Consider the following 25,796-nt stretch of genomic DNA (forward strand, 5'->3'; position numbering starts at 1 on the left):
AATTAGAAGAAGAAAGATTTTTTTTTTTTCAGAAGAAAAGAGGAAACGAAAAATAATCTCTCTAAGGGTCCTAGCGGTATGTATGACCTTTTATACACGAAAAAAAAAAAAAAGGAAAAAAAGTTCACACACTCATCCGAATGGAAACGTCTGTGAACAGGGAGAAAGAGATACTCTTACGATCTGAAGGGTAACCTCCGCTCTGCTACGTTACAAGAAACGGGCTTTCCGTTTCTTAACAGCAGGCAGGAGTATGCCCTCACACCGTACAGCTCAAGGATATTGTTTGGAATTGTTTCAGCAAAACATGGGGAAGTGCAAAAATCACAAACCTTTATTTCTCTCCTGTAAACAATTACAAGTACATAAACCGACCCCTTGGGGTATCGAACCCCTTCCAGTCACAATTCTTTGGTTTATTTCTAAAATGTCCGGGACAGCGCGAACGCAGTCCCGACTACCAAAAATTACGCGCCCGAGATATCCACATTAGGGATATTCGCAGGGGTCAACCCAAGCGAAGTGCAATGCAAGGGCCTCACCCTGGGGGAACCGCCTTCTTGATCACGGTAACCCCTACGCCAGGTAAGTATGAGGAGTGCGCCGCTTCGTCTCGCCAAACCGAAAAGGGGCTGCAAAACTACAGGGAGAGTCTACAACCAGCCCGTGATGGTTTTAATACATTAACCTACGGTCTAATAGGGCGCACCTCTCTAGGACGAGAGGATCACATCCCTAAACGCACGACTAAGACACAGGATACCGCTATCTCACACTCGACACTCATTTCACTCCTGGCGTCAAATGGGCCCAAGCAACGAGCCTCGCCGCCCGGGTCGCAGCTTGCGCAAACCGCCAACAGAGCGCGCACACGTAACCGAAAGTCAAATGGAGCAGGCTCCTTTCTTCCTCTTCTCCCCAGCTCTAAGTCCGTAAACGCTGAAATGGAGGTCAGAGTCACACGGTTTGTGGGAGTCATCCGGCTGTTTCTTAAACTGATCAAAATTTTCCGCATTGTACTACACATGACCGTGCTCTTTATTGTCAGTGATAGTTGCGTACTTTCCTGTTCAAGTAATATTGGTACACGACATTTACTACTTCACGCGAATAGAACGAATGGAGATGAATATATGGCAGAGCCATCTATCAACCCTTGGAAGTAAAATGAAGTGCTGCTCGGATCGATTTTACAAAGGAGTCGAACGTGTCGCAGCTTCGTTTAGTACGGTACGATAAAGATTAAACTACTACGTGTATACTTTATTGGAATTTCAGTATTCCGGCTGATAGGTGGTCTTTTACCAGACATCTAATCCATAAATAAGAGAAGCACTATCGGACATTCCCTTATCTGTGCTAGCAATATTTACTTCTCTCATAGTAGTGCTTTTGAAGAGAGTTTTGAAATTGTGCCACACGCACCTATATCGGGAAACAGGTTCATAGCCTCGATCGTGGATGGCAGAAATTTTTATTGACGTCATCTCTTTTTGGTCTGGATTACCCATACATTCGATAGGCTAGTATCAAATTGCCGTATTGCACCTGCACTCAGTATATTCTTTTTAAGTGAGAATAGCACATTTTGAACACATTGTTCAATTATTCTAGCTTGTAAAATACACGTGGTAATTCATCACCAGTGTCCTTCACCTAAGTACCGGTATATGATTTATTGTTTCAGTAACTTGTTAACATACAGCATTTGCAGTCCTCTGCACTGGTATGTACCGAATGGCAATTGAACGTAGTACTTAAGATCTCCCCTGACTTTTCCCTCGATTTATTCTTACATATATATTACCCAATGCAACACGGTTACTTACTCTCTTTCGTTACCTACCCTCAATTCACCTTTGTCCTGTTGAGGACAATGATGACTGCTGGAGCAACTGTAGTTTCTCAGAACAGTTTGTTATCTTAGTATCCCACTCCTTTCCTATAGTTTTTATCCTCATTATCATAATTTTCATGACCTGATTTTACTTACATCTTATATTTTTTAATACATTTGCTAACTTTACCTTTATTACTGAAATAAATTTCAAAATACATTCTACAATTAACTTATCAGCAGAGGTCTATACAGCTAATAACTTGGCATATGAGACCCAAGCCTCAAAAGGATCCTGCAGTCTCATTTACCATGTCTTAATAAAACCTGCCTGTACCACAAAGAGGAGTTCAAAATTTACCCTAGAACCTATAATACTCTCACTTATTTGTGACTGTAAGATTTTCTTTCTTAACTCCTCTTCCCTGCCACATCCGCCATCTACAAAGCATGTTTAACCTCAAGATCTCGTATGATTACAGCAGTAACAATAAAGCATCTGTTATAGTTTGGAGGACAACATGCTAGTGCATTTATTTATGTAGATAGTACCGAGATCAAGCTGATGACTGAACTCATTACATTCCCTTACCTCACATTTCCAGATATCTGCTTCTACGCGATGAACTTCTGTGATGCTGTTAGACCCTAAAATTGTGCAGGGATGTACATCATAAGATCCTCTTCTTTTCAATTTATGTAATGACACACTTACAAGACTAACTATTGTTCTATGAATATAAGTTCCCCTAAAACATCATCTTTTCCTGTCATCATATTTAGAGGGACACTTTACATAGGTAGCTGTCATTGCTTACACCCTTAAAATATTAATAGATTTTCCCATAATACTGAATACAGATATCTCTTACCTTCTGAAAACTTGCACTGCTATGGATAGCTTCCTTTCACATAATACTGAATACAGATATCTCTTACCTTCTGAAAACTTGCACTGCTATGGATAGCTTCCTTTCAATGTTCTATTCTTTCAGAAGTTCAATATACAAAATTTATAAATTAGGTCTTGGACATGCATTCTCTCTCATTAACAGCAGATGTGTGTACGTATGCCCTAATAATAACTAAAGGAAAACACCTTGAAATTATTTATGTAACTCTGAAATTATTCAGTTGTTATTCTGACCCATTCTACACTCCTACCTGCTCTGAGCAGAACACTACATGACAGGAGGATACATATCTGCACTCAATGATGTACACTTCTATTCATAAAAAGAACAAAACACCTTGAAAGACTAGAGATAAGTTCATATTCACAGGACACATTCACTAGTACATTCCGCACAAACGGGGAACATTACAGTCACCTACGTTGAGCATCTGTCCTGTTGTCTAGTAGGCACATGGTCCTCCATGGCACTGTTAGCTTTCCATGCCACTCTATACTGTGCTTACAATTTCATTTCTATATAAATACTACATCCTACATCTGCTTGACATTTTCATACATTCGTCTACTACTACTATTTTTACCTCACTTCCCTAAAAAATAGATGAACAAGTCCTGCATATCTCTAGATGTGTCCTATCATTCTATTTCTTATACTAGTGAAATTTAAACAAATCAATCTCCTTTCACCAATTTAATTTAGTATCTCTTTGTTCATAATCCATTCTACCCATCTCACCTTCAGCATTTTTCTGTAACGCCACATTTCAAAAGCCTCTTCCCGAGCTAGTTATAGTTATACACTTCCAGATAATGCCACACTCCAGATGAAAGTCTTCAAAAACATCTTTCCAAATCCTATATCAATGCTCAAAGTGAGCTAATTTCTTTTCATAAGAAAGGCCTTCCTTGCTTCTACTAGTCTGCATTTTTTTCTTCTCAATTCTGACACCATCAGTGATTTTACTACCCAAGTGGCCAATAATCATATACTTCCTTTAAGACTTCATTTCCCTATATTTCCTGCATCACCTCACTCATTTCGACTGCACTCCTTTGCTTTTGTTTCGGCCTTATTTCTTTTCATCTTCTCTCCTCCAAGACTTCTGTCCATACCATTCAGAGTTCAGTTTTAATACAGCAGCTGTTCTGCTGTACCCTTCGAATGGCCCTGTAAAGTACAGAAATGAAAGATCTTGTACAATTCCATTTCTCAGATTTCCACAGGACATAATTTAAACAATACACTTAACAACTAACCTGTGTATGTTAAATTAAACAATGATGTTTGTCAACTGTTCTTATTGACCTGCTAGACAAGTGTCAATCATTTAAGCAAACACATGTACAGTAAATACATAACTATCAGGGCCCCATATACTCCTGAACGCGATTTTTTGACTACTTAGTCTAAATACTATTCTTAATGAAGAACAGTCAAAATTTCAATACCTATTTATCTACCTGTCTTACTATAATGGAAGAGGGTGCAACATTACAATTTAATTGTCATTGGTTTCATGGTTCTTTAAAATAACATTTCGTTTCCTTGGCTAACAGAAAAATAAACGTAAAAATTTACAGTAATTTCTTCGCCTTGAAGGGTTCTTTTGAGTTTCTTTATGCTCAGGGTAGTCAGTAACAAAGGAAACATATTCCTATTGAGCTGAATTTGTCCTTAGTTGCTCCCTTTTCCTGCTATGAAGTCTCTCACCACTAATAATAATAATTATAATAATCGTATGGCCTCAGCTACCGAGTGCAGACATTTCGATTTGACGCCATCTGGCTGTCTGCTCGTCAATTTCGACGTTCTGTTTTACTCTAGGTCCGCTACATGGCAGACAGAGTAAACCGGATCTCTCTTGGGCGTCTATGGTTGAGATTTAATTAATTTCTCTCCCCACTATTTCATCTTCACAAGGCCCCATAAGAAACAACAACCACTTTCCTTCAAATTCAACCTCATTTTGGACTCCACAACCAGAGAGATCTGCTCTACTGTGGTGCTGCTGGTAAGCTACTGAAATAAGGGCCCAGCTGTAGCATATCATGCAGATCATGGTATAGCAACAATCAGGCAACAACCACTCGTAGACTGTCTTCACAGCTACCGTTGTAGTCACACGTAAATGTCCTAATTTACCTCAAACATTCACATTGCTTATAAGAAGAGCTTAGTTGCTTTGTCTGAAGGCCCCTTGGAGAACAAATCCTACAGAACTGTCACCAGTAACCACCTCTTCACAGCCTATTTGTTTATTAATTTCCCAGGCTCCCAGTTGTGAAACCTACAGGATTTAAAGTTCATTTTGTAGGTAGGTTCATATCTAACATTCTATTTGATCCAATAATACTGAACAGGGATGCTAACAGCAGCAAACCACCACAAAACATTAAAATTTCCATGACATGTATACTTATTATTTTCATAGAAAATACTACTTTAGGAATAATTTTTGTCATGCCTGTTACTGATACTAATACCTACAATAAACAGTTATAATACATCATACAACTTCATTACAGACTGTTCTGCTGGGATGTAGACGTGAAGGCATAATAGTCTCTCTTAAGACCTCAACTAGAGTATGGTTCTCGTCCATCAGACCACATTACTTGATTTGAAAAAAAAAAAACAACAGCTTGATTTGTTCTGGGTGATTTCCCTTCTGACGAAACAGGTAGCATTATGAAAATTGTCCAAAGTTTTGGCTGGGTAAACTTGGGAGGAGATGAGCTGCTCGACTAACTGGTACGTTCTGAGCCGTCAGTGGAGAACTGGCGTGCAATGAATTTAGAAGTTTTAGCGGTGTTTTTGAAAGGATGAGAGATCACAATTCAAAATTAAATTTGCAATTCAGGAGAACAAATTGGGGCAAACAATAATTTATAAGAAGAGGAGTTAGGATTTGGCATAATTTACCAAATGAGATGTTCAATAAACATCTAAATTCTTTGCACTTTCTTAATAAAAGACTAGCTAGGCAACAGATAGGGAATCTGCCACCTGCCCTAAATGCAGATCAGGAGTGACTGATGATTGATTGCCACTCAGTGTTCAGCCTGCAAGCCTCTGTAACTAGTTCTGTAGCTTTGTTTACTTCTTTACATCTTACCCCTAAATCATAAAAAACCGAGTCTATTCATTGTCCTTTTCGCTTTCCTCCACTTCTCACATGCTCCATGACAGAGTTCACTATCCTCCTCCATTCAACTCATATGACCCCACCAACAATGCCACTTTATGGGTACAGCTTTCGTCAATTGAGTCAATTCATAACTTGGTCATTATCTCTTCTTTCTGAGAACCCACCTGCCCATATATTTCTAATGACAAACATTCTCGCTATTTTCATATCTGTTGTGAATAAGATATCCTGAGTCCACCCACTTTTCATGCCCCTAAAGTTAAAGTTTAATTGACACACTATCACTAAAATGAAAGACTAATAAACACTCACATGGAATTAATCCGATAATCCTACGTAAACTCACCCCTTTGGTCAATAAGGTAAAATGAAATTAATAGAACGAGCTGAAACATAGTTAATACATACTACAACTTGGTATAACACCATTATCATTAAACGGAAAACCAACCGACACTAAGAATGTTATTTCACACAGCACATTATCAAAAACAAGATCCAAACTGACACATCTGTCGAATTTTTAAATAATTCGGCTTAAATGCTGTCATCCCTTACAGGAGAAGGGAAACATCATGGGTAAAACACAAAGTAATGCTGTACTTCTTCCAAAACAGGACAATAACCCTAACTCATTTCAAATTCTGAATTTATTCTGAAGGTACTTGGTGGGAACTTGGTAAAAAAGTGCAAGATAGCACCTTATATGAATTAAAGACAAGCATCAATAATGGCTGACAATGTATTTCAATATCATGATTGAAATTCAATATTCAGTCAATCACAAACGAACCATTAAATACATAAAGGAAATAATGAATTACAACATACACCCAAGATTAAAAATAAAACTGGATGCCAGTCATTACCGGTTAGCTATTAACTCCATTTAAGTGTGATGTAAAACTGGCAAATAATGCAGAACTTCACAAATATGCAGAACATTTTAAAGTTAGTACTCTGAAATTTGTGTCTCTTGCTTCAAACAGACATATCAGTATACAGAGTAATTTATATTTCTCATAGTCCAACAGTATTTTCAAAAGGGCACTAATATGTAGTATACTTACAAAAAAAAGAAATTGCAACCTATGCCTACATAGGTTTGCCTTTTTCTCAAAAATAATTTTTATATGGAAATGTTATTTTCCACAGATAAATTAATTACCCTGTTTTATGATGACTAGAACATAACTCTGTTAAACAGGTTCTGCAAAAAAAGTTCCATTTTTAATGAAAATTTCATGGTACTTACCACAGTTTCCCAGAAACTACTCAACATTGTTACACTGTGCACACAATATTCCTACCTAGTTTTGAGAAAATGGCACGTTTCAAAAATTATATATTTTTTGATAAATGCACAAAAATACAACATCCCAGGAGAGTAATCATCCCGGGCTTCTTATTCTTATTTTTGAGCATCTTCTTGGTTCTTGAATCCTTCTTCATGGCCTCAGCAGCTCAATCGGCATAATATGAACACTTCCGATCGACGGCCATCAATGACTCCAAGCAGTTTTTCCCTACTCTCTCACCCATTTCCTTTAATCCCCTGCTCCCTTGCTATGGCACCATCATTAAAAGTAAGTACTGCCTCCATTACCCTTATTTCCAAGGTCTCAACCCCTGCGTATACACTCCCATATTCAGTTGTTGAGGGCTCATTTGTGTTTTGTCTTGCCATGCAAGTATTTTTTCAATGGGCTTGGTTGCAACAGTTCCCCACAAAATGGTTTGATGGCTTCCATTACAGGCATTGGTGTAACATTTTTATGTTCATGTGTTTTGCCCGTTACAATACAATTCTGAAATTTACACCATGACTCAGGACCTTTTGGACAAAGTTCATGAATCGGCTTTTGATGTGAAAAAAAAAAGTAGCCCACACAGCTTTGTTCATTGTGGTTAAATCATTCACATTTCTCCTGATAGCCAGCCCATAATATGTCTGCATGAGATCTATCTTTGCATACCACCAATACCTTTGCTATCTGTAAGCTTTCATGTCCCTTTTGAGCCTGCAGAGTCTGAAACCAACTCACTTCTGAACATGTCCTATGCACTATAGTTTTTCTATTCTTATGCTGTACCCATATGGCTGTTACTTATTGACTTTCATAAAGCTTTATAGACTCCATTACCAAGCCTCTTCCCCTTTCTGATCTGTTGAAAATGTTCACTGCACCCACAACCTCCATACCTGCACTAGACCCATCATTATTCTTAACACAGTTATGTTCTTTCTCCTTATTGCACCCTTCACAATACTTTGACAGAATGTCAACATCTACTACTTTCCCTGTGTCAAACTATGTTCCTGATACTACAACATGCAGCAAAGAAAGCCCTCTTTGCATCAGTGTCTCATCCACAGCAACAGTTATGGCTTCTAAAGCAGCAGTTTTCAGCGGAGGAGGTGGATCCAACAACCTACAGAGTTCCTGCAAGCCTATGCACCTCATACAACACACCAATCTTAAATTTGCTTCACTAAATCTATCACCTGCAAATTTGGAAGTTCTTAGAGAATTCAGTACCCCATACTCAATACATTTTAAAATGAACTTGGATGACAAATGTTTACTCACACAATCATCCTCCAAACTATCACTCATTTTACAAACCTTACATAATGTATTTTTGCCTGTATAATCTCTGACAATATTTTCAAGTTAATAATTACATTACTTACACTACTGTGCGATGTAAACTCATTACTATCCCTATCCTGAAATTCATCTCCGAGCAATCCTGTAGGAAGCTGTCTTTTGGATGCACTTGATGGCTGTGAAACATTTTCAGAAATACCACAGGGAGAAGTTAAAATCAACACTACGAGGCACTACGAGGGGTATGCCGGAAGTTTTTAGCAGAGTGTGAGAAAATTTTTTTATTTGCGAAACAACAATATTACAACTTTTCAAAATACTCTCCATTAGCACCCATACATTTTTCCATTCTCTGAAACGTTTCAGTCCAAGCTTCTTTCGGGATGTCACTTAGCGCACTCTCGTACGCTGCAATGCCCTCTTCATCTGACGAAAACCGCTGCCCACGTATTTTGGTCTTAGGGAACAGAAAAAAGTCACATGGGGCCAGGTCAGGTGAACAGGGGGGGATGAGGTAACACTCGCACTTTTTTCCTTTCCAAGAAGTCCATTGTTCTGGCAGCCCTGTGTGCAGATGCATTGTCGTAATGCAGCAGAAGGTGCCCACTCTTGGACTTTGGGTGCTGTGACCTCCAAGTGGCGAGGACTTTGGGAAGACAGTCATGCACTTACCATTCAGCACTGACTGTATGACGTGTGTCCAAGGCCACAGAGGTGAATTGCCCCATTTTCGTAAAAAAAGTTGCCACCATCTTCTTTCCGGAGCTCCGACTTCTTCAAACTTTTGTGGGTGGTTCCCCCCTGTAAAGCACCACATAGAAGACTTTCTTCGTTTCAGGGTCATAATGGTAGACCCCTGTTTCATCACCTGTGACTATATTGTACGTGTCTTCGGACTGCCCGCCACTGAATTTTTCTAGCATGAAATGACACCAGTCCACTCTCTCCTCCTTTTGGCTTTCTGTCAGGGAATGTGGCTCCCAACGGGCACATCTCTTGGTAAGGCCTAAATAATCGTGACCGATGGTCCGCGCTGCTCTTGACCCAACATTTAAGGTCCCTTCAATGTTACGAAATGTAAGATGTGGATTTGGTTTGATCATTTCCCTCACAGCATCAATGTTTTCTTGAGCCACAGCTGTTGCCGGGCAACCGGGACAAGGTTCATCTTCAATTGACTGCCGACCCCTTGAAAACTCGCAAAACCAATTTCTTACTGTGGCTCTAGAAGGGGCAGCCTCACCAAAAACGCACAGCAAAGAAGAATGGCATTCCTCGGCACTTAATTTCTTTTTATAATCATAAAAATCATTGCTCGAAAATCGCGGCGCGACAGATTCTTGCACCGTGTCTGACTCAGCACGGCCTGTGCTCTCTTCCCTCGCTGTGGAGGAACTACCGCCAGGAGGGGTTGCGTGCTCATGTTCCAAGGTCAAAAAACATCACTCTTTCAAATGAAAATAATCCCATTATACTCAGAATTACGGTTTACGTGCTGCTAAAAACTTTTGGCATAACCTTTGTAACATACGATTCTCACAAAGAATCACTGTTCACTGTTTTGATCATATTTACAAAATGGCTATTTCCAAACAATTTATGTTACACACTTTCCGACGTTTACCCATGTTTTCAAGAAAAAACACTGCCAGGAAAGTAAATAAACAGACAATATCAACACACTAAGTGTACATGTAAACAATGAACAAGCAAAACAGGTGACAGAATAGCCAACGTACGAACCTAATTTTTACCAAGCATAAAACACATCTCAGGGAGAAATTGTGAATAATATGAGTAAGAAATTATTGAAGTGAAAGCACTTTCAGAGCTTATTGCTGTGCAGTACTAACTTTAAAATTCATTCTTAAGACTTCAATTAAAATAAATTATGCGTCAAATTATTTGTTAAGGAAAACTACAAAGGGCATTTTTCACCAAATTACGCTACAAGGTTACCTTAGAATGCACAATAATGAAATGTCAAGACCACCAACAATGGAAATAATGAAACATGATATGCATAGAGTACAAAAGGCTTCAACTTATCACTCTGGCAACGAACATATGGAGGTTAGATTGTGAATAATCTGAACGAAAGCAAACAGTTGCTCCAAGAGGTCACTTTTTCCACAAATTACAGTGAGTATGACTTATCAACCTGATACTCATTATTATAATAATTTTCTTACTCCACCTTCCTATGGACTTCAATCCTGATTGACCTTTCTAGTAGTTTGATTCATAGTTCTAATGAATCACATTTCTGATATAGTCTTATTTTTTCAGAGTACATGCCTCTAAACCTTATGTGAGAGTTAGTACAAACCAGGTGTGTTAGATGATTGGATATTTCCCCCCCCCCCCCCTCCCTTTTTTTTTATTACAAATTTTACATACATACATTATCATTATTGACTGTTATGCCTTTCAGCGTTCAGTCTGCAAGCCTCTGTGAATTTACTAAACGTCGCCACAATCCTCGATTTGCAACTAGTGTTGTGGCCTCATTTAGTTCTATACCTCTCACCTTTAAATCGTTAGAGACCGAGTCTAACCATCGTCGTCTTGGTCTTCCTCTACTTCTCTTACCCTCCATAGCAGAGTCCATTATTCTCCTAGGTAACCTATCCTCCTCCATTCGCCTCACATGACCCCACCACCGAAGCCGGTTTATGCGTACAGCTTCATCCATCGAGTTCAATCCTAAATTAGCCTTTATATCCTCATTCCGAGTACCCTCCTGCCATTGTTCCCACCTGTTTGTACCAGCAATCATTCTTGCTACTTTCATGTCTGTTACTTCTAACTGATGAATAAGATATCCTGAGTCCACCCAGCCTTCGCTCCCGTAAAGCAAAGTTGGTCTGAAAACAGACCGATGTAAAGATAGTTTCGTCTGGGAGCTCACTTGCTTCTTACAGAATACTGTTAATCGCAGCTGCGAGCTCACTGCATTAGCTTTATGACACCTTGATTCAATCTCACTTACTATATTACCATCCTGGGAGAACACACAACCTAAATACTTCAAATTATCAACCTGTTCTAGCTTTGTATCACCCACCTGACATTCAATTCTGTTGAATTTCTTACCTACTGACATCAATTTAGTCTTCGAGAGGCTAATTTTCATACCATACTCATTGCACCTATTTTCTAGTTCCCAGATATTAGACTGTAGGCTTTCGGCACTATCTGCCATTAGGACCAAATTGTCTGTATAGGCCAGACTGCTTACTACATTTCCACCTAATTGAATCCCTCCCTGCCATTTTATGCCTTTCAGCAGATGATCCATGTAAACTACAAACAGCAAAGGTGAAAGATTACAGCCTTGTCTAACTCCTGTAAGTACCCTGAACCAAGAACTCATTCTACCATCAATTTTCACTGAAGCCCAATTGTCAACATAAATGCCTTCGATTGCTTTTAATAACCTACCTTTAATTCCATAGTCCCACAGTATGGCGAACATCTTTTCCCTCGGTACCCTGCCATAAGCTTTCTCTAGATCTACAAAACATAAACACAACTGCCTATTCCTCTCGTAGCATTTTTCAATTACCTGGCGCATACTGAAAATCTGATCCTGACAGCCTCTCTGTGGTCTGAAACCACACTGGTTTTCATCCAGTTTCCTCTCAACGACTGATCGCACCCTCCCTTCCAAGATGCCAGTGAATACTTTGCCAGGTATACTAATCAATGAGATACCTCGATAGTTGTTGCAATCCTTCCTGTTCCCTTGCTTATAGATAGGTGCAATTACTGCTTTTGCCCAATCTGAAGGTACCTTACCAACACTCCATGCTAATTTTACTACTCTATGAAGCCATTTCATCCCTGCCTTCCCACTATACTTCACCATTTCAGGTCTAATTTCATCTATTCCTGCTGCCTTATGACAATGGAGTTTATTTACCATCCTTTCCACTTCCTCAAGCATAATTTCACCAACATCATTTTCCTCCTCCCCATTTGCTTGGCTGTTCACAACACCACCAGGATGATTTCCTTTTACATTTGGAAGATGTTCAAAATATTCCCTCCACCTCTCCAGTGATTCCCTGGGATCTATTATGAGTTCACCTGAATTACTCAAAACACTGTTCATTTCCTTTTTCCCTCCCTTCCTAATATTCTTTATTACTGTCCAGAAAGGTTTCCCTGCTGCTTGACCTAGCCTTTCCAAGTTGTTACCAAAATCTTCCCAGGACTTCTTTTTGGATTCAACAACTATTTGTTTCGCTCTGTTTCTTTCATCTACGTACAACTCCCTGTCTGCCTCGGCCCTTGTTTGGAGCCATTTTTGATAAGCCTTCTTTTTACGTTTACAAGCTGCTCTCACTTCATCATTCCACCAAGATGTTCGCCTTTTCCCATCTTTACACACAGTTGTTCCTAGGCATTCCCTTGCTGTTTCTACTACAGCATCCCTGTTTGCCACCCATTCACTTTCTATATCCTGAACCTGCTTACTGTCTACTGTTCGAAACTTCTCACTAATCATATCCATGTACTTCCGTCTAATTTGCTCATCCTGGAGATTTTCTACCCTTATTCGTTTGCAGACAGATTTCACTTTCTCTACCCTAGGCCTAGAGATACTTAGTTTACTACAGATCAGATAGTGGTCTGTATCATCGAAAAATCCGCGGAAAACTCGTACATTCCTAACAGATTTCCTGAATTCGAAGTCTGTCAAGATATAGTCTAGTATGGATCTGGTACCCCTAGCCTCCCATGTGTAGCGGTGAATAGCCTTATGCTTGAAGAATGTATTCGTAACTGCTAAACCCATACTAGCACAGAAGTCCAGCAAACGCTTCCCATTCTCATTAGCTTCCATATCTTCCCCACATTTACCAATCACCCTTTTGTCTCCTTCAGTTCTATTCCCAACTCTCGCATTGAATTCGCCCATTAGCACTATTCTATCCTTGCTGTTGACCCTGACCACGATGTCACTCAATGCTTCATAAAACTTGTCAGCTTCATCCTCATTTGCACCCTCACATGGTGAATACACGGACACAATTCTAGTCCTAATTCTTCCAACTGACAAATCTACCCACATCATTCGCTCATTTACGTGCCGAACAGAAACTATGTTCCATGCAATGGTATTCCTGATAAAGAGCCCTACCCCAGACTCTGCCCTTCCCTTTCTAACACCCGTCAAGTACACTTTATAATCTCCTATATCTTCCTCGTTATCTCCCCTTACCTGAATATCACTTACCGGTACTCCTAGCACATCCAGATGCATCCTCTTTGCTGACTCAGCCAGTTCCAGTTTTTTTCTTCCATAAGCCCCATTAATATTGATAGCTCCCCATCGAATTCCATTTCGTTCGCCAAGTTGTTTCCAAGGAGTCCCTCGCCTGTCAAATGGGAGTGGGACTCCGTTACTCCCATAGGTCTGAGGCTTGCTTAAAATGTTCTGAGCTCGGTAAATTCATGAAGCAGGATGCTGCCCTACTTGCACATAGTCCAAGTGAGGATCTCTCCTCTAACGGGTTATGGACCACCGGTTAATTGTATAGTCCTAGCCACCCGAGCACAAGGAGGGCCACGACTCAGAATATGTCCGAGATGCCCACTCCCATACCATAGTAACTGGTATCCCGACTCTCAGGACCACTTACTAGGCCACTCAGCCGTACAAATTTTATAAACGGAATAAAAAAGCTGCATATTAGTAGCAGGTAAAACAAACCAAGAAGGGATACCCTTCACCCTGACCACTCAGAACCACACACAAATATACTGAAAATATAGATTGTCCATCACAAGAACTGTGCTCGTTGAAATTTCCATGCAAAACTAAGCAGCTGTATCTGCAATGACAAGTTTAGGTGCAGTACAAGCGTGTCCCTTGCACCGTTGTTGCAGGTTACAGCGTAAACTGTGTAATTTGGCTTCATGAGGAGAATTAATCCCTTCAGTGTTGTCAAAATGTTAGAGTTAACGTTGCAACATGCTGAATATCGAAACCAGTGGCAAAGAGTGAAATAAACGAATGGGAACGCTTTAGTTTTAACAGCCTAGTCCTAGAAATTAAAAACAGAGGCGGAACTCACATATTTTACTGAATGGTGCTCAGATAACAAAATTAACAAATAACAATGCTGTAACTATTAAAAACATTATAACACTTACCTTAACTGTCATATACCAAATCCATCCCTCAGTTTTTATGTCTTGTGAATGTGTCAATAAACTTCTCTTTAACACATTCACTGCTATGTAAATTACATTTTCCAACCGGCAAACGCGCTACACCACTGATCACTATTTTGTTGAAAATCTAATGTCATAATGAAAGATATCAAGATAATTACTGTTTATGACACGTTAAAAATTGGAAAACTATAAAAACCACATTTACATTTATTATTGTTGTTTTTTCACCAAGTACAGTCATTTACAGCTCTGCCCACCATCCACTGTTTGGTCCACTTACATGTCTTTGTGGTACTTGTCAAAGCAACCAACCAGGCAAAGTCCCAGCAAATCTGGAAAGCCAGAACAGACAAATGTTGATTGTTTTTTCCTTCCTGCTTTATACCAGACCCTGCACTTTTTCCGTTTGGTTCCTCCTTTGGAGTCCTGCTTATCATTTTTCACCAACCAATGTAAGTTGTTCTTTCTTAGAGAAGTGCAGACTAGCTCTGCTTGATGGGGTAGCAGAAGTAATTCCACTATTTGTAGGCAAAAGTCGCCATAATTCCCTCAGCGTTGCAGGGTTGTGCTGCCGGTCAGCTCAGAGTGTTCCTGTACTGTATGTGTTTTCTAACAGCAGCTTAGACACTAGGCCAAAACTATTATAATAATTGTCAATGAACACGGTATGGCCATTATTCAGAAGTTGCTCCAAAAGATTCATGACCACTTTTGTAAAGTGTCCTTTCCTAGACACCTGGTCATTGGCTCCGGCATACACAATAAATTTGAAAGTGAGGCCCTCAGTTTCATTTAGAGCATAAAGTTTTATGCCATACTTATGCAGTTTCCCCTTTATATACTGGTCGAAAATCAAGCGACCCCGCCAAAGTAACATACAGCAGCTTCATCGGACAATTCTCGTGAAGGGTAATAATGCTAGACATTTGTTGAAAAAATTAATTTGTCTCACCTTTTTCAGCCAGTCTAATGACTGGGGTTTGGCATCAATGATAGGTCTAGCCAGGAAAAAGTGCAGGCATCGTAATATACATAGCAAACGATCCCGACTCATATTCTGTCGAAACGCAGGAACATTGAAAAGCCTGAGAGTTTTTCAATAATCTTAGAATATGCTCATTCGCAATGTTCCTGTATGAATAATTGTTTTCAAGCAACAATAGAAACCAGTCAATTGGCTTGTTTTCTCCCGGTATCAGCACTAGCAGTTTGTTTTCTTTCATAAACGGTACATTCTTCAAACCGAATGTTCGATTTGACCAGTGTTTTGAACGTAACTCACTCACTTGATTAAATAATAACATTTATTACATTTAAGACACTTATATAACACATTATAAATACATAATACTGAGTATTGATGGGCAGATGCCCTCGATAACAGTCAGTCACATGTTCTCATCTCCTCTCGCACGAGGCACCCCAGCATAACAGTCTCTCATCCCCTTCCATCCACACCACTTCCGGCTGGGTGCTGAAGGGTGCTGCTATCTGTCCTAAAGTGGTACGAGTAACTAGGTGGTCTAGCCATAGCTAGGCTGGAACATGCTCCCCACCGTTGAATCACCACGATTCAACCGAATTAAATTGCCTGATATGCCCTCATGAGAGCTCAGTTCAAATATCACACAGGCACTGACATACAGAGTTCATGTACAGTAACCAAAATGAGTTGATCATTCAACAAAATATACATATAAACATAGGCAAAACAGAAACACAAGCAACAAAATATTTACACACTGTTAACAGAAGGTACTAAGTAGGTTGACTGTGTCCTCATCCATTATTATGCAATATGAATTAAGCACACTATAAGTTCTCAGTTCAAATCACGCACACACAACACCATAATTACACTCTGAAATGAACAAGAAAAAATATTCACATGAAACGCTTATATTTTAGCCACAACGATCCTGTTTAGTTCTCAATAGGTAATGGAATTAACTTGTTAACAGGTCGTTTAAAAAGACCACTGGTTGTTCTGATGGTAGCCACTCGTGCAAGTCCATCCTTCCCAGGGTGAACAGTCTCCACCATAGCCAACTTCCAACAGAGAGGAGGAAGATTGTCCTTCTTCAGAAGAACAACTGTACCAGTAGCTAGGTTCTCCTTGGGACAGGTCCATTTTTTCCTCTGCTGCAGTGAGTTCAGGTAATCGGCAGACCACCTCTTCCACAACTGCTGCTGCATTGACTGGATACGCTGCCATCGAGCCAATCTGTTGATGGGCAGGTCAGTAATGTCAGGCTCAGGGATGGTTGTAAGGGGGGCACCAATTAGGAAATGAGCAGGTGATAAATAATTAAGGTCACTGGGGTCATTAGATAAGGCAGATAGGGGGCAAGAATTAAGACAGGCTTCTATCTGTGCAGTAAGGGTACATAGCTCCTCAAATGTCAATAGCGCATTACCCGCAACTCTTCTCAAGTGGTACTTCATGGACTTGACAGCTGCTTCCCACAGTCCGCCAAAGTGTGGAGAGCTGGGAGGTATAAAGTGCCACGTGATGCCTTCCATCGCTAATGAATTCCTTATCTCTTCACAAAAGCTGGTTGAAAGGAATAGTTTTTGGAGATCCTGCATTCTTCTATTGGCACCAATGAAATTAGTCCCATTATCACTATAGATGATGGAGCATTTCCCACGTCGAGCTATGAATCTCCTCAGGGCTGCCATAAAGGCAACAGTAGAGAGGTCACTCACCACCTCCAGGTGAAGAGCCTTGGTAGCCAGACAGATGAACAATGCAATGTAGCTCTTCGTTGTCTGTTTGCTTCTTACATTTCCCCTCTTGACGAAGAAAGGACCAGCATAATCAGTTCCTACATTAAGAAATGGGCGACTCTGTTGCACTCTGGTAACTGGGAGCTGTCCCATCAGCTGTTCAGCTGTTGACGCCTTGAATCTAAAACAGGTCAGGCACTTGTGGATGACTCTTCGAACAACTGCCCTAGCCGTGGGAATCCAGAATCTTTCCCTTAATGATGCAATTACTAATTGAGCACCTGCATGTAAAAGCCTAATGTGTTCTGCCATCACAACAAGGTTTGTGAGAGCATGCTGGGGAGGAAGGATAAGCTGGTGCTTATTGTCATAAGGTAGTTTTGAATTTACTAGTCTTCCTCCTACCCTTAGCATTCCCTTATCATCTAAGAAAGGATGTAAATCTGCAATTTTACTCTTCCTTGAAATGCAACACTTAGAGTTGAGACTGGCTATCTCTTGAGCGTAACACACTTGCTGTGCAATTTTGATACAGGAGTGCAAGGCCATCTGCAGCTCTTGTGTACTTAATATCCCTAACCTCTTGTCTTGAGGATTGGCACTATTGTGAATAAATCGCCAACAATATGCAGTAACTCGAGTCAGTCGGGACAGTGACGAGTACTTCAGCATAAGTTCATCCCAGTTTGTACCTATCAACATAACTACAGGAAGTGTGCTTCGTGACTCAGGTAGTTCCTCTTCTGCATGGGCTGAGCTTGTGTCTGGCCATGATTCAGTGGGCTCAGTTAACCAGGATGGTCCGTGCCACCACAGGTTCATACCTCGAGTTGTTCTGGAGCAACACCTCTGGATATTAAATCTGCTGGATTACAACTGGTAGGAACATGTCTCCATTCAGCCTTGTGAGTGTATTCTTGAATTGAAGAGACTCGGTTGGCCACAAATGTTTTCCAGCGAGTAGCAGGAGATGCGATCCAGGCTAATACAATGGTGGAGTCTGTCCACAGGTACAGCTTGCTGACTGGCAGAGACAAAGCTGGAAGGGTCTTGTGGAGTAGTCGGGCAAGTAGTAGCGCTCCACACAGTTCAAGTCTTGGTAGTGTCAGTTTCTTCACCGGTGCTACTCTGGATTTAGAACATAATAATCTGACAAAGGTCAGTCCCCCTTTGTCAACAGACCGTACATAAAGACAAGCTCCATAAGCTTGTTCTGAAGCATCAGAAAAACCATGAATTTGTATATCAACAGGGGGTCCCTTACATGTGACTAACCGCTCAATATAAAATTCTCTTACTGCCTGTGGCTTAAAGTGAAGTTCTTCCCATTCTCTGACTAGTTGAGATGGTAGTCTGTCATCCCAGTTCAGATTGACTAGCCAAAGTTTCTGCATAAAAACCTTGTAAGAAATTACCAAAGGGCTGACCAACCCAAGTGGATCAAATATTGATGCAATAACAGATAAGACCTTTCGTTTAGTTACATGAGAGTCAGCATGATAGGGACTGTCTGAATACAGATTGCCACAAATGAGAAAATGATCAGTAACTGGATGCCATAATAGGCCTAAAGATTTCACGCTAGTGCCTTCATCAAGACTTAAAGGCAGCTGGGTTTCCCTGTCCTCTTCTGAAACTGCTTCTAGTAATGCTGGGTGGTTTGAACACCATTTTCTGAGGTGAAATCCTCCACTCTCTAGTAAATTAATAATTTCAGACTGCAACTGAAGAGCATCCTGGATATCGTCACAGCCGCTTAATAAATCATCAACATAAAAATCTCTGCGAACAACTTGTGCTGCTCTGGGGAACCTCGATTCTTCATCTTCAGCAAGTTGCTGCAGGCATCTGGTAGCTAGGAAGGGTGCTGATGCTGTACCATATGTTACAGTTGTCAGTTCATAGTGAGAGGGTGGGTCCCTAGGTGATTCTCTCCAGATAATCCGCTGAAGTTTCCTATCATCTGCATGAACCATGACTTGCCAATACATTTTAGCAATATCTGCGGTGAAGGCAAAGGTATGCATTCTGAATCTTAGAATGATAGAGTAAAGATCCTGTTGTATTGTCGTTCCAACCATTAATATGTCATTCAATGAAATGTTGTTAGAAGTTTTAGAAGATGCATCAAATACTACCCTAGTTTTGGTAGTCGAGCTACTAAGCTTAAAAACTGGATGATGGGGTAGATAATAGCTTCCATCTTCATTCCCTGACTGAGTAGATGTATCCACCTTAACCATATGCACCATCGCCTCATACTCGTGAAGAAAGTTAGAGTACTCGTGCTTAAGTGAGGGCCGCCTGCTGAAACGCCGTTCTAATTGAGTTAGTCTTGACATGGCATGATGGAAGGAGTTTCCCAGAACCTCAGGTTTCTGCTTGAGGGGTAAGCGAACTATGAATCTACCTGTAGCATCCTTAGTAGTATTCTCTGTAAAATGTTTTTCTGTGGCTCTCTCTTCTCTTGTCATGACTCGTGACGTAAGCTCTTCTATTTCCCAGAACCGTTGTAGTTGGGTGTCTAACCTGCCCTGTGACTTCAAGAAACATGTAGTTAGAGTAGGATTTTTCTCTTCCCTACGATGGTAGTGTCCAGCAATAATCCATCCTAGTTCAGTGTCTTGGAGGATAGGATAATCTGGTGATCGAGTTCTGCGCCCAGGTTTCAGTAATGAAAAGAAATGTTCTGCGCCTATTAACAATTCAATGTCACCTGGCTGGAAGAACTTGGGGTCAGCGAGCTTCAAATCAGTGGGCAAGTTCCAATGCTCATGCTGAATGTAACTACTGGGCATGTTACCTGTGATACGTGGAAAGACAGAGCAAGTCATACTCACAGTGAAGTTACTTACAGTGGATTGCAATTCTAACTGAACACTGTACCTTGATTGAGAAATGGAATCTTTTATGCCGCTGACTGGTATGGGATTCTTCATTTTCTTAAGGCCTAATCGTTGTGCTAGACTTTCAGTGCAAAGATTAACCTGGCTGCCACTGTCAAGAAGTGCCCGGCAGACCTGCATTTGCCCCCTACAATCTAGTACCTTGACCATGGAAGTGGACAGCAGAACCCCTACAGGGTCTTTTGTATTGCAGTATGTGTGAGAGGAGTTGGATGCAGTTTGATGGGCTGTACCTCCCTCTCTACCTGATGGATTATGTAATGAGGTGTGATGCTTCCTACTACATAATTTACAGCCACGTGATTTGCACTGTTTGGCAGAATGCTGTGTACGCAAACAGTTAAAACATAAGTCCATTTCCTTAACCCTTCTTTGTCTATCTTCCACACTGAGAGCTGCAAACTCTTCACATTTAAATATCGGGTGATTACCATGACAGCAGGGACACTTTATGAGACTGGTAGTGGTGTAAGTGTAACGTGGTTGAGTATCCCCTTGAGGTTTAGGCTTATTTCTGTCAGCTTGTTGTCTGTGCGATGGTGCAGTGTGCTGTGAGCTAGGTAAGTTCTCCAGAGCTTGCCGTTTATGCTCAACAAATGACAGCAAGTCATCAAGTGATGGAACCCGAGTGTCTGCTTGTGATAATTCCCAGTCTCGTCTAGTACAAGCATCAAGTCCTTGAGCATACAGTTGAGTCAAAATAACTTCATGCAATGGAAAGTTAAGTTCTAGGGCCTTGAGTGCATTCAAATGACTATTAAAAGTGTTAGAGTACCTTAACAGTTCTGTGGCTGTTTCACTGGAGACTGATTTTAAAGTTAAGAGTGCCTTAACATGAGTAGCTGCTATTAGTTTCTTGTTCTCAAATCTGTCCTTCAACATTTTCCACGCTACCTCATAATTTGCCTCTGTGATGGGTAAATTTTGAATTAATTGGCTGGCTGGGCCCTTGAGAACAGATGCTAAGTAGTGAAATTTCTGGACACTTGGCAGATTATTGTTGTTATGAATCATAACTTGAAAACTGTCTGCGAATGAGAGCCAGTTTTCGTATTTTCCATCGAAATGTGGAATGTTAATAGCCGGTAACTTTAAACTCGCGACACTGCTGACCTGAGTTCTTCCTGAATCTACCGTGTCGCGTGATGACTCTTCAAGGTTCGCTATTATTTTACTCATTTTGCCCTTACCTTGTAGTATTTGGTTTCGAATTCGGCACGCGCCTGATCATGAGCTTGCTCGTTTTCAGCGTCTCCTAATTCTAATTCTGACTGCACGTCATCAAACTTCGACATTAATGCACTCATGTCTTCGTATCGCAGTTTAATTTCATGCGAATTCGAATGCTGTTGAGCGATGAAATTTTCAACGAATGTTTCCGAGCGGGTAAGTTGCGCTTTTAATCGCGACCTCTGCTTAAGAAGCTTTTGCCTTGTTGAAGATTCCATGGTGGAGGGGGTAAGACAATAACAAGGAGAAAAGGAGAGCCTTAAATGAATAGTACTGACCTGCCTTCAGTTTAGTTTACCTCTGGTGCTGGAACATCGAACCTGGGACTGCCAGATGATGTCACTGAAGTGAACTTCCAAGTATTTCCGTGTTACTGTAGAAAGTAGTCGTCCATACTACAAGCCACGCTGCTTTCACGAGGTCCTCGTGGTGTAGATAATCCGGCCCGGTAATTGGACCATGTTTTGAACGTAACTCACTCACTTGATTAAATAATAACATTTATTACATTTAAGACACTTATATAACACATTATAAATACATAATACTGAGTATTGATGGGCAGATGCCCTCGATAACAGTCAGTCACATGTTCTCATCTCCTCTCGCACGAGGCACCCAAGCATAACAGTCTCTCATCCCCTTCCATCCACACCACTTCCGGCTGGGTGCTGAAGGGTGCTGCTATCTGTCCTAAAGTGGTAGCGAGCAACTAGGTGGTCTAGCCATAGCTAGGCCGGAACAACCAGGTTGGGTTAAGTTCAGGTTTGTCCTCACTTTCAGTTTCAAAATCAGCACTTCCTTCACTCGTAGACTCATCATCACTGTCGGACACATCAATACAACAATGAGCCATCACACACGATAAAAACAATTTAAATATAATTCAAACTTATAACGTATAGGCCCACAATCATAAAAAAAAATCACCAAACGATGTGAGCGATGAATGACGAGTGAAAATATATCACGCAACTACTATTCAAGGTGCATACGACATACGGTCTGTCTTCGTCAAGAGCTGAGCTCACAATGACTGCTTAGAAATGACATGGCAACGCAGGCCGCATCTGGGCCACGCACATTGGTAGGAAGCATGCTAGGGGCTGGATCCGGTCCCTCAGCATTGAGCGTGTTACAGCAGCATCAGAGGTCGGGTCTCTTATAAGTTTTCTCTCTCTTCAGCCAAAATTATACGGACAGTGATTCATCACTGACTTTCCTAAGTAGGTTTTAATTCTCTTGAGTGTACTCATAGCTCTCTCACTACCTGCTGTAATTCGGGGATATGTTGCAACCACACGCAATAGTTTACTTACCATCTCCTGCACAGAGTGTACGGCATATAGAACAAAATACTTCATTAAGTTTTGAGCTGATAAATGATTTTGCTCATCTGCCTAAATATTAACCTCTTAACTGGGCATGATATATATTCGTACGCTGAATATTACAGGGTAATGGGCATGACAAATATATATGTACTCGTCGTTTACCGTGAGTATCTCCCGGGTATGACGAGCTACTTTGCCGCTCCGTGTATTGTCACCTTAATTGATGTTTTCCCCCGCACAATGGCAGTAAATACCACATTTCAAGCTTCATGAAGCTTATTTGTTTTTATTTTACAACTGTGCGGTGGTACGTGTCCGCAGTAGGCCAAATATGGCAGCATCTAGTTCAAAGCATAAGTTCAAAATGCTCGAAATAGACGAGATTATTCAACACTTAGAGAATGATTCTGACTGTAGCGGGAGGTACACCTCAACGCTGCGCATTCAAATTAGCTCCTAAATGAACCCCTCTACCAAACTAAAGTAGAAACTAAGACAACAGGACCTTAGAACTTTAATCAGAAGAGGTTACCACTGAAATATGTAATTTTGTAATTGTGCAGTTTCCTAACCACAGTGAATTTCTCCTTGTTTTGTTTGCCATTCATCAAGAAGTTCGGACATTCTTCCACAGATGACACTACCACTACAAAAAAAAAAAAAACCTATGATCATGCACCCTTATAATTTAAAGAGGTTTTGTATTTCTGGGTTTTTGTAACTGATTGATGTTCATTTATTTATGGGTTGGCAATATTTCCTTTTTCTTTCCGCTAGTTTTGAATCTGGCCAATGAAAAATTTCTGTAATTAATTTTCAACACTCTTGTTCAATTTAGACTGTTACTTTTGAACTCAACCAATAAAATTGAGAGGGTGTGGCTAGTTTAGTCATGAATGATCTCGAACCTTCCCTCAGGGTTTATAAACTGCGGCTTTTCATGTTTCTTGGCCAACTGATCGTCGTCTATCTAAGTGTATGTGTTAAGCAGGAGGCAGGCGGCCTTTTTCGTTGGCAGCAGAACATCTATAAGGTAATGGCCACATAAACTACATCTTTGTTGATGTAGCTACCTCCGCAGATTATTCCAAGGGGAAGGTCGAAATCTTTAACCATGTAACCTACGTTTCTAAAATGTAACTTTCTTCCAGCTAATGTAAAAATTTCATAAAATCTTTAACTGTAAATCGGGGATAGAGAGTGATGTAACCTCTCGAGCTCCCCTTCATCTTGGTTTGAGGTGACTACGTTTTGTAACTGTTTTTCCTTCTGTAATGTGTTAAAGTAATTTCTATACGAGTCACCTCAGTAGTTTGGGAATAACCCCTGTTTCATCGGCCTAGAGCCCTTTAGGATTTTAAGGTTTCATTATCTGGGGCGCAGTTTTCGCCTCCATACAGTTTGCGTTTTGGGCCGTTTACTTAACCTGTTCCTTTTCTCAAAGGCCCTGTAGGTTGGGTACGAGATACTTCTGTGTGATAATATTTCAATTCGTAAATAGTGCCTTGAAAGGCCAGAGTTTGTCACTTTTCATGCAATGTTGCCTTGAGTAGGCTTGGAAACCTGAGAGCCTGTTAGCTCTTTTTCATGTTTTGTAACTGTAAAGCGTGCCTCTGGGAGGCTAGATATTGTGATTTATGAAGCAAGTGCTCTTGAATTAGGGGTTTTCTGCACCTCACTAAATAATACCTCTTCCTTTTGTAAAATTGTAAAACTAAGGGCTTGAAGTTCAGAATTTGTAATATTCACTATTCTTAAATTTTCTTAGTCTTGTTTTAAAATTGCTTTGAACCTGATATGTTTTTTTATGTTTACCAAGTGAAAATTAAGTTCTTGTTTTCTGGAAAAATATAACCTTCAGTTCAAGTTTTAAATTAATTTTCATATTGTACATAGCACACATTCACCCCAGGACCTTCTTCAACCTCTTTCTGCCCCACGGTTAACCCCAGAACACTGACGAATTATCTTCTCAGAAATTCAAAGACGAGTGGTTTGATACAGATGAAGGTGAGCCTGATGGTGAAAGTGGTTCAGAGAATGAGAATAAAGAAAAAGGGGTTAACAAAATGACGAACCGGATGAAGGAGAAGTGCTAGACATGTTTCAACCTTTCCTGCTGCGTGGTGTTTCACGTCAGAAATTCATATTTTCTGGTGCTAGTGGTGTAAATGTGGACTTCGACGATGAATCCAACATGTTGGAATATTTCGAACAGTGATGATATGTTTCAACTTATTGCCGAACAGACCAATGTGTATGCTAAACAGTTTTTAGAAGCCCATCCGAACTTGAAACCATGGTCACGAGCGAGAGATTTGGTGGATACAAATCCAACAGAGATAAAAACTGTAATTGGACTTCTAATGGTGCAGGGGATAGTTCATAGGCCAGAAAACAGTATGTACTTCTCAAAACGGGAAAGTATCGCAACTTCTTACTTTACAATGGCGAAAAATGAAAGTATCCTCCTATTCAATACATCATATATTCCGTCGTTAGACGGAATAAACAAGTTCCGTCTAGGCTCTCTTTTGTTTGTTTTTTCATTTGCGCTTTCATTATGTTTTTTAGCATTTTTTCAACTCATATTATGTAAATTATTCCAACCCCCCTAATTTTTTCACTGAAGATGGCTCAAACGAGCCGAAACATGTCTGAACTTGTTTACTCCGTCTAACGACGGAATATATGATGTATTGAATAGGAGGATACTTTCATTTTTCGCCATTGTAAAGTGAAAACCGTCAATACGGAATGATTCTAATATCTTCTAATAACTTCTTACTTTTCGAAAACTATCTCCGAGACAAATCACTGCAGTTCTAGTGAGGTAAATGACGTAACTGACCGTGAAGTTAATGTAAAATCTTTCACAATGTCACTGGCATGA

At 40.4% G+C, this 25,796-nt stretch overlaps 1 long non-coding RNA gene and 1 other non-coding gene across 3 annotated transcripts in view; both read right to left on the reverse strand.

Moving 5' to 3' along the window:
• Window positions 1-431: 431 nt before the first annotated feature.
• Window positions 432-593, reverse strand: LOC136858940 (U1 spliceosomal RNA). Its single transcript, XR_010858707.1, has one exon. It is a non-coding gene; the product is annotated as a U1 spliceosomal RNA (small nuclear RNA).
• A 2,381-nt stretch (window positions 594-2,974) lies between these two features.
• The window catches only part of LOC136859443 (uncharacterized), an 82,040-nt gene continuing 59,218 nt past the window's right edge, over window positions 2,975-25,796 (reverse strand). For both annotated transcript variants that reach the window (XR_011017559.1, XR_011017557.1), the window contains one exon: window positions 2,975-3,921. This is a non-coding gene — a long non-coding RNA (uncharacterized lncRNA). The remainder of the gene's footprint in view (window positions 3,922-25,796) is intronic.

Source organism: Anabrus simplex, chromosome 1 (assembly GCF_040414725.1).
Source record: "Anabrus simplex isolate iqAnaSimp1 chromosome 1, ASM4041472v1, whole genome shotgun sequence".
NCBI classification, from domain to species: Eukaryota; Metazoa; Arthropoda; class Insecta; order Orthoptera; family Tettigoniidae; genus Anabrus; species Anabrus simplex.